Genomic DNA, 14,698 nt, shown 5'->3' with positions numbered 1-14,698 from the left:
TTCCCACAGGGTTCACAAATTAACTGGTTCAAAGAAAACACACAAAGGAGGAACTTAATTACTAATGTCAACTCCTAGGTTTTCTTTTGGTCAGCTGCTGTGGAGAATGTTGTGTTTTGGGTAAACTTACCACAGTGAGGTAAGGAACAAGTGGATTATATCACAAACTACCACACAGGAAAAGGAAGTTTTAAGTAGGCCACAGGTAATGGGGTATGACTGGGTTGCAAACAACTTAGGTCAGGCCTAAGAAAGGATGCTGAGGAGGCAACTATATTAAACAAATTTGTGATTCTGGTGTAGATGTTAAATATGGATCCAATTTTATTTCTGTCTCAATGGCTAGCTAGTGTCCCAATTCTACATATTCCATGACTTACATATCTTCCACTGATTTCAGGTGCCTGTATGTATTGAGTCCATTTCTGGACTTTCTGGTTGGTTCTATGGATCTGTTATTTGGTCCTGTGCCAGTACTATGCAGTTTTAATTATTTTATCTTCATATTTTCACATCTGGTGGTAATCTCATTATCATCTTTATTACCTCTTCCATCTAAACATCAGAATCATCTTGACTAAAATCCTATTGGCATTTTGCATTGTTGGTATTTATAATTCATTAAATAACTTAGAATTGGCATGTCATAATATAGTCTGAGGACTATACTATTAGAAATGACATAATTTGATAAAGCAGGGGAAAAGTAGATTCCCTCACATGCCAAAAGTATCCATAGGAGAAATAAAAAATATACAATCAGAACTTTTTCTAGAACCACATTTTCAAAACTGCTTATGAAAGGCCCTTGGCATAGTAATAATAGCAGAAACTACAAAAGGGAATTGTGTGTCAAAAGTGTTGGATAAACATTGTCTACTCTATTGCCCCTTGGAGATTTATGAGAAACCATAAATAATTTGATGAGCCAATGGACTATCTGATTATCTGTGTTTACCATGTTGCTCACCAAACTTGTTTCGCCATGGAATCCTCTCTCCCCCAAATAACTCTGAATATTCCACAGTGCTCTCAGGAAAATTCAGGTTGGAGGCCCTCAGAGTCAGGGAAATTCTGCATGTCAGATTCTTTTCTACATTGATATTCATTGTTCTAAGGATTAATAGGCTAAGAATCTAGGAAATAGTATTTAGGAAATTATTTTTGCATCTTTAACTACATCCCCATCTTTAACTATGTCCTCCCTCTTCCTCCCTCCTCCTCCTCTTACTCCTCCTTCATCTATTGGTCTCCAATGTGAATTTTCTAGGTTAGAATGAAACTACATGTTTTACTCCAGCTTTCATTCTTTCACTCAGTATTTAGTAAATACCTATTATGTGAGTAAAGAGGGGCCTCTAGTCCAGGGCTAGGTGATCTGTGAAGTTGAGCCTCTGGGTCCCCCTCTTTCTGCATCACATTAACTAAGAGCTGTTGAGATATTTATAAGAATAATTTCCCTGAAAACCATCGTGTTCTATGTGGAAAAAATCATAATCCTGGGCCTCCAGCAGCACCGTCTGTGTTCCAGAAAATGACTGTGACATAACAGTCTGATTCCAGGCAACATGAGGCAGCAGGAAAAAAGAGAGGAATTCCTGCCAGTGGTGGAAACTTGATTTAAAACATAGATGTTTCAGTGATGTAATTTACAAATGGAAAGGGCACAAAGGTAATTTCAGAAAAGCACAGAAAAAGAGCAGGGGTTCCTATTTAAGTAACAAAATCATCTTCAGGGTAATCTTTCCCCATTATGAAATCTCTTTGAATGAGTACATGGAAAATGAGCAGAGGCAGCATTCTGCAGAGGTGGAGCATCTGTCTTGGCTAGCTGGGCAACTTGATACCAAAACTTCTTTGGGCCCCGAGATGCTGGAACAATAGCTTTGTTAAAGACATTAGATCTTAAGGGTCAAGCTTTGTTAAAGACATTAGACCTTAAGGGTCAAGCTTTGTTAAAGACATTAGATCTTAAGGGTCAAGCTTTGTTAAAGACATTAGATCTTAAGGTTGGGATGCAAGATTCATTTCTGGCTTTGATATGTATGCTTCTATGTTCTTGATATGAATTTATAAATGGTTCCCTTTAGAGATATATACAAAGATGCAACTGGCCTGGAAATCCTAAGAGAAGTGCTAAAAAGTATCTGGGTTTAATTTTAGCTTTTAAAGTGTATCTAGGAATGCTTGTAAGAGACCACTCCCCTAAGGACATGGGAGGTGGCTATGGCTGACAACATGGCAGAAACCAGCACATCTAGCTGTTCACATCTGATTGGTCAATCGCTTCCTTTTCTCCTGCCCAAATGAGCATTCAACTATATGTCCTGCTTGCCTCTCTCCACAATTATCAACATTCAGAAGAACTTTTTACTATAAAATTTATGTATGATGAAAATCTTCCATGTCTACTAAGTTCTATCCTTGCTCTAGACTAGCAACTGAGAGCTGTGGTTGCCAAAGAGCAAATGTCAATCATACTGGGCCTTATGTATAATCACAGGATTTTCCTGATGTCCTCTGTGACAAGATATTTTATAATTTCAGAGAAAGGGGGCTGGGGATGTGGCTCAAGCGGTAGCGTGCTCACCTGGCATGCGCGGGGCGCTGGGTTCAATCCTCAGCAACACATAAAAATAAAATAAAGATGTTGTGTCCACCGAAAACTAAAAAATAAATATTAAAAACTCTCTTCTCTCTCTCTTTCTTAAAAAATATAATTTCAGAGAAAGCAATTCATTCTCCATGCTAATGTGCAACAGTGAGAAAAGACGAAAAGTTTAAAGATCTGCAGACCCAGAGGTTTGTAAGAGGGTGAAGAACCTTAGAGGTCATCTATTCTAGTAGTTTTCAAACAATGTTTCAAGAACTTTCATGGAAGTTTGCAGTTGAATGTATTTACCATATTCTTCCATTCAAAAGTGACACAAATTATTTAGAACAATCGAAAGTGATTTAGACTATCTGAAAATGCAAGGTTAATATTAGCATCAGATATGCCTGGATGTAGGTGCTCAAAGGGGCTGAAATAATGTCATCGAGTCACCCCTTCCTGTTCCCTTCATCCCCACCCCTTTTTTTTTTTAAGGAAACCTGCTTCAAATTAATTTGTGGTTTAAATTGGTTCCCAGTCTTGGAAAGGAAAATGCATTGATTTGTAGTTTCAAATTTCAAATCTTACTTATTTGTATACAAATTACAATCAATGCAGGTTTTTTTTTAAATATCAGTATTGGCAATAACATTTTTATGGGTGCATTGTAATTATACATAAAAGTGGGCCCCTTGTAATTCATTCTTCTTCCATTTTGGAGCCTCATTTTCCATCAGAATCTAGCTCATAAAGCAGCAATTATAGCCAATGGCAGCTCAGCCTTGTTCTACCAGCTGAACAATCTGCCCTTAATGGATCATATGTTCATTCCTAACCCAATCACTGTGACCTCACTTGGTCAGGTCTGGGTCATATTATGCCTCTGGGACTGGGGTGTGGAATTAACCCTGTTTGAGCCAAATGAATTGGGAGGGAGGGAGGGAGGGAGGGAGGGAGAGAGAGAGAGAGAGAGAGAGAGAATGTGTGTGTGTGTGTGTGTGTGTGTGTGTGTGTGGTGATTCCTCAGAGAAGAGGTAGATTCTGGTGTAAGAAAGGATTTGGGCAGATTAAAAACAGCAGCTGGTCACCTTCTCCAGGACACTCTAAGAGAGAGGGAAGTAGTCACTTACCAGTTCTTATACTTGCTTCAACCAGACATCTTTGTTTTGTTTTCTTTTTTTTTGATCTTTTTTATGTATTGAAATTCTATGATAGATGTAATTTGAATAAAGTTATCTGTAATTTGCTGCCAAACCAGAATCTTTAAAAACAACAAATTTAGTTCAACTTCCTCAGTTTGTAAACCTAGCCTCAGAGATGTTACATAATTTTTCTCACGGTCACACAGTTGGTAAAAAAATTGTGATGTTTCATTTCAGAGATATTTAGCCAAGCAAGGTATTTTGGAAATCTGTTATATAAGATCCTGTTCAAGGCTCTGCATAGAAATACAAGGATGAATATCTCACAGTGCTCACATTAATTCAGGGATGCTACCAAAAAAAAATATACACAAAGAGAATCCACAGGAAAAAATGTATGACAATCTGTATTTTTTGAAAATGTCTACAGCAATATCTGTCCTCAGACTCTCTTCAAGAGCTTTCCCACTCCTCATCACAGGATATAATCTATTTCTCCTCCCCTTGAACCTGGCAGACTTATGAGGCCCCAACAAATAAAATATGGGAGTTCTTTTGAAGCCAAGTGTTTTCTCTCTTTTTTTCTGTTTCTCTCTTTCTCTCTCTCTTGAGGTTCATCTTTGGAGAACCCAGCTGATTTCCTATGGGGAAACCCAAACCATCTCACACAGAGAGACCACATGAAGAGGCCTACATGGAAAGGAACAGAGCCCCCAAGCCAAGAGCCATCACCAATTGCCAGACATTGAGGGGGTGATCTTCAGATGGATCCAGCCCCTGGTGTAGAGTCTCCTTCTTAGGCTCCAGACACTGTGGAGCAGAGACCATCCATCCCCACTGTGTCTCACCCAAATTCTTGACCCAAAGAGTATATGAGCATAATAAATGTTTTATGCCAGAAAAACTGGAACCAGGTAATTCTGTCTGGATCTTCAAGATGATGTAAGGAACTGGGAATTAGTACTATGAACTACCCCCTCCTCACATAGCAACCCAGTCTCTTTGGCCTGGTGGATCAACATATTCCATCCCCTTGGACTCTGATTGGAGCAGGTACACATACATAACCCAGGGAACTCTGATCAGAGGCTTCCTGGGTTGATAAATGGGCAATGATAGAGGATAGAGGCGGGGGGTAGCCGGGGAGAAAGGCACACACAGGTAGGTCTTACACTTCAAAAGTTCATGGGCTAGAGAAGGGGCTATCAAATGAAAGATGTAGAGAGAGAATTCCAGTAGCCCTAAGTCCCTATTTTAGGCCCTTGTTCCCATGGCAAACATGTAGGCCACCCCAATATTCTTCCCAATCACTGAAACCAATAATTTTCCTTTCTTGCATATTGGATTTCTATCCTTTTCCCCCAATAGCTTTGCCTAATTTAAAAGGCTTTGAACTGGGCCTTGGAAGATGATGGGATATTGGTACTCTGAGTTGGGAAGAGGCTTAAGAAGGAGGGAACAGTGTCATGAAAGCAGAGCACCATGGCAGCACTAGTACTGACTTGGTAGTCACCCAGTCCTCCATCCAATGCCAGCTACATCCATTATTCATTAAAAGAACTTAGACTTTACCTCCTCAAACTTCAGTTTCCTCACTTTGAAATAAATAAAATAGCACCTAAGGCTTGGAGTCATTTTTTAAGATTTGGTGACTTACCAACATATCACATTTTATATTTAACCCTTGTTATGTTAAAGCCGGTGCATGTTAAAGCTCAGGTGGACAAGGACACATGGATATGGATGAAGAACAACACATGGCAGGAGACTGACTGAGAAGAGCTAGAACAAAGGTGGGCCCGACTGTGGAAGACCTGGAATGCCTGACTCTCTTAGGTGGGCAATGAGGAACATAGATATTTTAGCATAAATGTGATTGATAAAATAAATCAATTTTAATGATAGATTCTATTTCAATTGAGCTTCAGCAGTATTGCTTCACTAGTATATCCAGTTGATTTGGATGTAATTGTGGGGTTGGTTCCGAAAGCACAGAGACCCAGATTCCAGGTGTATTCTGTTTTCAATACCCACAATCACAGGCTCAGCTTTTACTCCCGGCTGATTTGACCTGGATATATATATCAGTTTTCTTTTATTATTGTGAAGAATTGACTCATACTCAAACATTGAGGAGCAAATATACAGTTTGCTAAGGAATTGTAGTGGGTAATATCAATGTCTATCAGATTTCTTTCTCTTCCCTTTTCCTGTTTTGTGCTCTGCCCTGCCCTTTGACATTTAACATGTGGTATCTGCACTTCTTTAGAGCATTTCACTCAGATTACTGGAGACCCTTTTCCTCATTGCAGAGATTCAGAAATACTCAAGAATTTAGCTCCCTCCCCAACCCCATCATCGCCAATGGACTGACAGGCGCAGTAGTACTGAAGTTCAGCCCCTTTGGCCCTGACTGGGGGCAACTCCAGAGTTCCCTGCAGGATCAGGCTGAAGATCTTTGCCTATGACTTTGCTTTTATTTGACTTTTTCTTCTTCAGTTTTGCTCACTCAGCTACTGGTCTCCCTTGGGAGATTCTCCTTAATGAACCCCTTGCACATGAACACTGGTCTCAGGGTGGGCATTGGGAAAGAGTTTTCTAGGGCAGATGGAGCAGTTTACCTTATACATCCTACAGCAAATAACTTCAAAGATGACTTAATGTCTCCACAGACACCTCAGCTGTCTTATTCCTCGAAGGTGTATGTTTTCCCATCTCTCCTTTCCTGCATGCAAGGTCTTGCTTTTATTGGTTCATCCTCTCCCTGAATTCTCTTCCCCAGTTTCAAATTCTCTCCCCTTTATTTTGCAAAACAATTCTACCTCCTCCGTATCAGCTACCAAGTTGCAACTAATAGGATTCTGAAATTAGTAAGACCATCTCTCCTTAGAAAGCAGTTTGAGGGGCCATTTTTTATCCTAAGAGCATGACTTTCTGTATCCTACCCTTTATTTCAAGTGACTTACCAACATATCACATTTTATATTCAGTGAAAGAAATTATCTTGCCAGTTGGGCTAATAACACTTCTGCCCTCCTACTTTGTTATATCTATATGTCTATATCCATCCATTCATCCACCCATCTCTCTGTCAGTCCATCTAAATAGGGAGATATAAACATTTTCTTATTGGCCTGTGACAAGTACTTCCCAAGCATTCAATTCATAAAGGGTACTGGAATGATTTGAGAATTGAAGAGACTTTTTAGGGATGGGAGAAGAGCTTTAAAAGCGGGAAGTGTTGGGTGGGCAGAAGCTGCTGGTGTGGAGTTTTCAAACTTCTTTTGTCCCCAGACACCACAGCTTGGATCTGCATGGCTTCCCCCACCATCCAGGCCTGTTTGTTTTCACAGTCCCAGAAGATCTGTTCCAAGTAGTTTGAGCTACACCTACTGCCGCAGGTTTCTTAAGACCTTTCATGGGAAGCTGTGGGCTTCTGGTGCAAACTAATGAGCATTTTCCTACACAAAGCCTCCAATTGAGATTACGAAGTAATTTATTAGGCTCCTACTGCAGTGAGCACACACAGTTCCTGCTTGGAATGAACTAATTAAAAACTTTCCTACCATGTACAATTTCAATTGTGTTAAAAAAAATGAACAATACCTCAGTGGTAATTTTTCATAGACAGGAAATGATAATGATTTCTAAAAAAAGAAAAAATAGGAAAAAAAAGTGGAAGCCTTACATTGCTTAAATAGACAAAACCAGCATCTGTGGGTTTTGGTGTACAAGAGAGCACTATTGTCTTTGTGCAGAATAGATTTAATTTCTCACCTCTACCTCTGAAGCGATATTCTGAGTTCAATCAATAAAGAGTCAGTATTCCTAATTGTAGAGAATAATTGAGTTGAGGTGATTTTGTTTCTGCCTTACAAGTTCTGAGTTCAGGAGTCCTTCTCCCTTCAATTATCCTTCATCGGAGCCACTAATATTTTACCAGAATAGCCTCTGCAGGGTGCCCTGGGAATCTCTCAGGATTTCAAAATTCATCAGTTGTTACTTGTCACTTTGGCTTGACATCAGGCCTTGAACTTCCTATCTGTGACAAAAAGATGTTTATAAGCTGCCTAGGTATAGTTTTACCCCAGTGGGAACATTAAAATTTCATCAAGCCTCAAGCATACCCATTCAGATTTGCCCACTGAGAGATAGTGAGACTTGTAGAACCTTAAGCCACCCATTATGAATCTCCCTCACCTGTGCCTCAGTGAAGTCAAAACCAATCTCAAGAGAGAATTTACAATCCACTATTTTTTTTAATTTTATTTTAAAATTTTCCACATTTTAAATTGGTGCATTGTAGTGGTACATAATGATGGGATTTCTTGTTATGTATTCATACATGCCCCAGTTGGAAATGTGGGGGAAGAAAACTTCTCCATGTTACGTCTATTCCTTTCACTTTTAGTTTGGGAAAGACTCACTGACTTTTCTTAAGTAATTTGATTCTCCTTTGCCTGGTGGGTAATAAACTGGGCATTCGTTTTAGACTATTTTGGTGGCCTTTGTATTGATTCAGTGACAATAGACACTGGGCTGCTATATTAAGTCCCCAAATCTCAATTAAAATGGAGCTGTGATGTTTAGAAAAGCTTTACTGAAGAAATGACAAAGGGAGTCAGGTGCCTTGAAATTTTGTACCATATGTATCTTTTCTCAGGTCCTTTGACTCTGAGACCCCTCCTGGGTCTCAGGGACCCCCCTCTTCCCCTTGCCATTAGCCAGGACAGGTCTATTTTTCACAGGAGTGTTCTGGTCAAGTTCCTGCTTATCACAGATGCAGACCACTCCCCTATCCATGCCATTTCCTTTCATCTCAGCTAGTCTCCCAATTATATCATAGTAGTTCTGTGGATGCCTCTGTGTCATCAATTAAGACTGCCTTTTTTATTTTCATGCAGCATAGTTTAGCTCCTCATTGGCTCTAGAAGTTCTCCCTTGCAATTGATGATTATAACCTCACTTTTGCATAAAGGATCATTAAAGTTTTCTAGATACAAAGAACTGTGTGCCCTCAGAGGTGAATCCAAACCTCTATCTTTAAAAGACTGAAAAAAATTACTGATTTCTTTTTATTAACCCCCTCTCTCCTTTTGCTCCCTCTCCCCACTCCCATCTACCCCTTGGGGGTAGAGCTGAGAGCATCTCTTTATACTTGCAAAGAGCCATTTGCTTGGACCATGTGCCAGACACAGAACCCAGAGGTGAGGAGGCAGAAGAAATGACACAATCCCTGCCCTCAACAGGCTCCTGACCTAATGGGGACACCTAGTGACAATGTTGGGATAAGAATGATAGAAAATTCCAGAATAAGATATAGAGACATCAAGGAGCAGAAAACAGAAAGAGCTTCCAGGAAGAGACTGTCAGTGGGTTTTGAAGTACAAATGAGAAATATTTGAATATAAGAACTTATCAATCGTACACAGTGGGGAAAGATTGAAACAAGTGGAAGGAAGAGTGAGGAGATGGCCCCGAGATTTTTACATGATCACAAGGAGGCAATGATACCAGTCAGAGCAGAAGTCCAAATGAGAAAAGCTGAAGCTCAGTGGTGGCTGTGGGGACAAAAATGGCAAGACACTTGTGACCCCTCTTTGGGGGGTTTACCCAGTAGAACTGGTTGTCTGACTTAGTGTGGAGGGTGAAGGGAAAGGAGCCCGATGGGACAGCAGTTTTTCTGATGGGCAGATGGTGTTGCCACCAGCTCAGACTGAGAGTACAGGGAGGGAAGCCAGTTTGTTGGTGGAGGAGGGCATGGGGCTTGACAAATGATGAATTCTGGTTTGGGAATGTCATGAATCTGATTTCCAGCCAGACTTCTGGAGATTACTGGTTAGTAGCTAGATACTCAGGTCTGAAATCCAGCACTGCTAGATGGAATGATGACATAGACTTCAGTTGCTAATTATAACCTCAAAAGGCAATTGTATGCCCAGAGAGCCACATAGAGTGAGGAGGAAAAGAGGTTGATTGTAGACTCCTGGAATAGGTTACCTCATTTTTATAATTTTTGAAGAGCCTCTGCCTCTACATTTATTAAGACTATTTGGCAAGTAAAATAGCAAAATAGGAAATAAAATACTACTTTCCCTAGTAAAACAGGAAGCAAATCTATCTATAAACTAGATGTTTTACAGAAAAGTACAATCAACTTGAGATGGATACCAAGCCAGCCCATATTGGAGCTTAATACATATTTTTGAATGTGTGAGGCTGAATATTCATTTTGTTCAGTCTGACAGGAGGCACCATGAGAGGAGGGCAGCAACTCTGCCTTAATTTACATGAAGCAGAATAGCACACATGAGTGTTGATGGCTCTGAGCCTCAGCGGGTTAAAGAGAAGAACAGTGCATCTCTAACCATAGCAACAGGGAGGGGGGCGGGCAGCGTCTGCACTGAGGGTCATACATCTCCTAAGAAGAATCTTTGTTCCTGTGATTCCTTGCAACGAAGCAACAGCATCACTTTATTCTGAATAGTAGAAAAAAATGACTTTGGTAATGTGAAGAAAGGAGTGTTGGTGGCAGTAAACTGTGCACTTATTTCTTTATAAGGAAAAGAATAAGGCTCAGCCACTCTGGACCCTTTGAAAAAGACCAAATCCCCCTTTTCCACATCTTTCTGTACATTAACTCAAACAATCTCCAAGGCCTCCAGTGCTCTACAGAGTACCCATAAATTAAGCTGTGGCTAAGAATTTATGCCAAACCTTATAGTATGAAACAGAGTAACGTTTCCACTCACAGGGACTTGATGGTCATGAAATACACAGTGAACAGGGAGTTGGTTGCAGTGGAGGGGACCTCCTGATGGAGAGCGGGCAGCTTTCCAGACCCAGTAACACCTGATCTGGCATCCTGCACCCATCGCATTTCTGATTTAAAATGGCTTTGTCGCTAGAGGCTGGCAATGCCAAACGTCATTCCTATCCCAGGCTCAACTGCCAGACAGAGATGACCCTGTACAAAGAGAGCTGTCTCAGCTGGTACTTGTTCAGATGAGGGAGTGACACAGCAAAGTCACAATCGCTTTATGAGACTTGCTACCACTCCTCCAGGCAGTGCCAGGATCTGGGTGAAGTGAAACCCATTTTAACCTTTGATCATTCGTGAGCCTCTGATTGTCCATGAGATGGTTGGAAGTACTATGGAACACACCACTCTGCCAGCGCTCCTGCAGGTAGACACAAAGCTCTCTCCAGGCTCTCCAGCCCATTGCAGTATTAGGCGTAGTAGACTCGACCTTCGATTGGGCTAACCTTAGAGGTTGTTTGGTACAACCCTGTAGGCCAGCAGTTCTTTTGGTTGTTTGTTTTTATAAAAATATTTATTATATATGCATGATAATAATGAAAAATGGGAAAAATTTTAAATATTCCATCATATAAAATTGTATAAATAAATTTTGGCATATACTTAAGCAGGGAAGGCTTCATCCACTTGAAAATCATGGTTTATAAAATCTTTAGTAAAATGTGATTTATTCAAAATTTATGTTTAAGGCCAGCAGTTCTTAATCAATTGATTATGTGTTTTGACAAAAACATTGCACTATCAATAAAATACGAAACTTTGTTAAATATTTTCAGTTTTTTCTTTGTCCATTATAACAGATTGAAAATTATTGTATTGAGATGTCCCTCGAATTCATGTTCTGATAGCCTTTTTTGAGTGGGGGAGGAAAGGATGATTCTGATGAAATTGAGCATCATTTACAACCTATTCTCTCTTTTTTGTCTCTGTTAGCAATGTGTGATACATTTAAACTTCATCTAGTTTTTGCAGGTTTAGAGCATTTGAGAATCCAAGCTTCAAATCTACTTCAGCAACCCACTGTGTTCTTGGATACCTCCAGCAGTGGGGAGCTCACTATCTTTCCAGAAAGTGCATTCTTTTACTAGATCTCTCTTATTGTCCAAGTGTTTCCATTTCCTATTAGGACTAATTCTGCCTGTTTAGGATATAGAGAAATCTCAAGTCTACTCCTGGGTGCTAGTCTTCATTATCTTATTTGTATCTCTCTTATTTATATTATATCTCTCTTATTTTTAGTATTCTCCCAGGTAAGAAGAATTTGCCTGTTCCTTGAAATATTCTTTATGTGGTGGTGAGTTTTCAATCCTGTCTATCTTATTGGCTGTGCTAGAGCACAGATCAGTTTGGTAACATCTCTCTTAGTATTGTCCAGAGTTAAACACTCCACTTCTCACAAGCCTATAATTTCTTATCTTATTCATATAAAGGAGGATAAATTATTTCTTCCTTAAGAAACAGCTAAAATTCTGACTATAAAAAGAGTGTTAATTCCTTGCTTTCATTTTCTGAAAAAGAGGAGTGTTAATGGGAAACTGAGACCTACTATCTCCAATCTTTAATATTCACCTTCCAAAGACACATTACCAACTGGAATAGCTTTGCATTACTATGACAAAATACCTGAGGCAATTGGGTATTGCATCTTATAAAGATAGAAGGTTCAGGACTGGCATCATGGCTCACTGGTAGAGTGCTTGCCTCACATGTGTGAGGCACTGGGTTATAAAAATAAATGAATAAAATAAAGGTCTGTCAACAACTAAAAATAATAATAATAATAATAATAATAATAAAGAAGGTTCATTTTGACATGTGGTTCTATAGGCTCCAATCCAAAATCAGATGGCCCCATAACTTTAGGCCTCTGGAAATAGCAGCACATCATGGTGAGGGTGGGTGGCAGAGTAAACATTTACATTTGAGCTAGGAAGCTTTGGACCTCTAGTGGATGCACAAACTGTTCACCTTATGATCCAGGAAGTCAAGCACAAGAAGAAGAGACTGGGATCCCACCATCCCACTATCTACTTATTCAACAGAATATCCCCACTGACCTAAGGACCTCCTAAAGGTTAGGCCTGGCCTTCTAAAGGTTCCACTGCCTCTTAATAGTGCCATGGGGACCAAGAATTCACCACATAGGCCTTTGGGACACATATACAAACCAGAGCATCATCCTACCTTTTCTCTCCCACATGGGAGACCCTCTCTCCAGGCCACCTACTGACCCAAGAGAGACTCGATGATCTCTCAAATGTGTCCAAAGTTCACTCTCTCTCTCAAGACGAAAGCTAGAACTCACATTTCAAATTGAGAAGTAGGGAACTCCTGATAATCAGGCTCACTTGTGATAACACAGCTTTTCTCAAATAAGGGAGGTTCAACCCACTAAGTGGACATTTGAAAGTGTGCCAGTGTTTTAAATTGTCATAATAATGGGAGGTAGTGTTACTGGTATTGAAGCCAGAATCAAAGACAGGCAGTTAGTGTAGATGGGTGATCTGGGTCAGATGGAGAGAATGAAGGCCAATTTGGGTCTGGGAAGGTAGAGACCACCCTTGAGGAATTGGAATGTTAATGCCTTCAGAGCCCTTCCTCCACCTTTATCCAGATAACCTGCCCCTGCTCCCATCTGTTAAACTGTTCCAGGGCTTGTCCCTCCCTTTAGGGAGTTGTAAAAGTTGTTAATTAATGCACCCCAGGCCCCCTTCCTTCCCCTCCTGGGAGAAGTCTGTATTACCCCTTTTAAATGAACCCTGAGTCATGTCACCCCAATTGGAGTAGGGGCAGAGCAGAGCTGCCGCCTGCACCCGGAACAGGCCCAGCGACCCACTGGCATGGTAGACACATCACCCCAAATGGAGTAAGGGCAGAGCAGAGCCGATGCCCACACCTGCAAGGTAGGCAGACCTGAGACGGACCGGCAGAACAGGCCCAGCGGCCCATCAGCGTGGTAGACAGATCACCCCAATTGGAGGAAGACCACAGCCGATGCCCGCCCCTGCAAGGGAGATTTTCAACTATACAAGAGCAATATAAATATATAGGGGGAAAATTCAATAACACAACAGTTTCACCAAGAAGAAAGAAATGTGAGCAGTATGAAAAGACAAGGAAAGAAAGGACCACAAGCAATGCAGGCCAACTCAACTTTAGAAGAGGTAATAGCTGCAGCAGATGGAATGTCAGATAAAGAATTCAGGATATACATGCTTCAGATGATCTGGAGTCTCAAGGAAGACATTAGACAGCAAAATCAGACAATGAAAGATCACCTCGACAATGAATTACATAAACGAATCCAAGAAGCAAAAGATCAACTATACAGGGAGATAGAGGTTATAAAAACCAAACAAACAGAAATCCTAGAAATGCAGGAATCAATAAACCAACTTAAAAACTCAATTGAGAATACTACCAGCAGAGTAGAACACTTAGAAGATAGAACATCAGACAATGAAGAGAAAGTATTTCAACTTGAAAAGACATAGACATCTCAGCAAGACTGTTAAGAAACCATGAGCAGAACATCCAAGAAATATGGGATAACATAAAGAGACCAAACTTAAGAGTCATTGGGATACAGGAAGGTATAGAGGTCCAAACCAAAGGAATCAGCAATCTATTCAATGAAATAATACAAGAAAACTTCCCAGACTTGAAGAATGAGACAGAATCCCAAATCCTAGAAGCCTACAGAACGCTGAATGTGCAAAATCATAAGAGATCCACATCTAGACACATTATAATGAAGATGCCCAATATACAGAATAAGGAGAGAATTTTAAAAGCTACAAGAGAAAGGAAGCAGATTACATTTAGGGGTAAACCAATCAGGATAACAGCTGATCTTTCAACACAGACTCTGAAAGCTAGAAGATCCTGGAATAACATATTTCAAACACTGAAAGAAAATGGGTTCCAACTAAGAATCGTGTATCCGGTGAAATTAAGCTTCAGGATGGAAGATAAAATTAAAACCTTCCACAATAAACAAAAGTTAAAATAATTTGCAGCTAGAAAACCATCTCTTCAAAAAATCCTTGGCAAAACACTACAGGAAGAGGAAATGGAAAACAACAATGAAAACCAACAGTGGGAGGTAGGACAGTAAAGGGGGGAAAATAATCAAAGAGGAAA

The sequence above is a fragment of the Urocitellus parryii genome, chromosome 4, assembly GCF_045843805.1.
Source record: "Urocitellus parryii isolate mUroPar1 chromosome 4, mUroPar1.hap1, whole genome shotgun sequence".
In the NCBI taxonomy this organism is placed as follows: Eukaryota; Metazoa; Chordata; class Mammalia; order Rodentia; family Sciuridae; genus Urocitellus; species Urocitellus parryii.
This window is presented reverse-complemented; position numbering follows the sequence as displayed.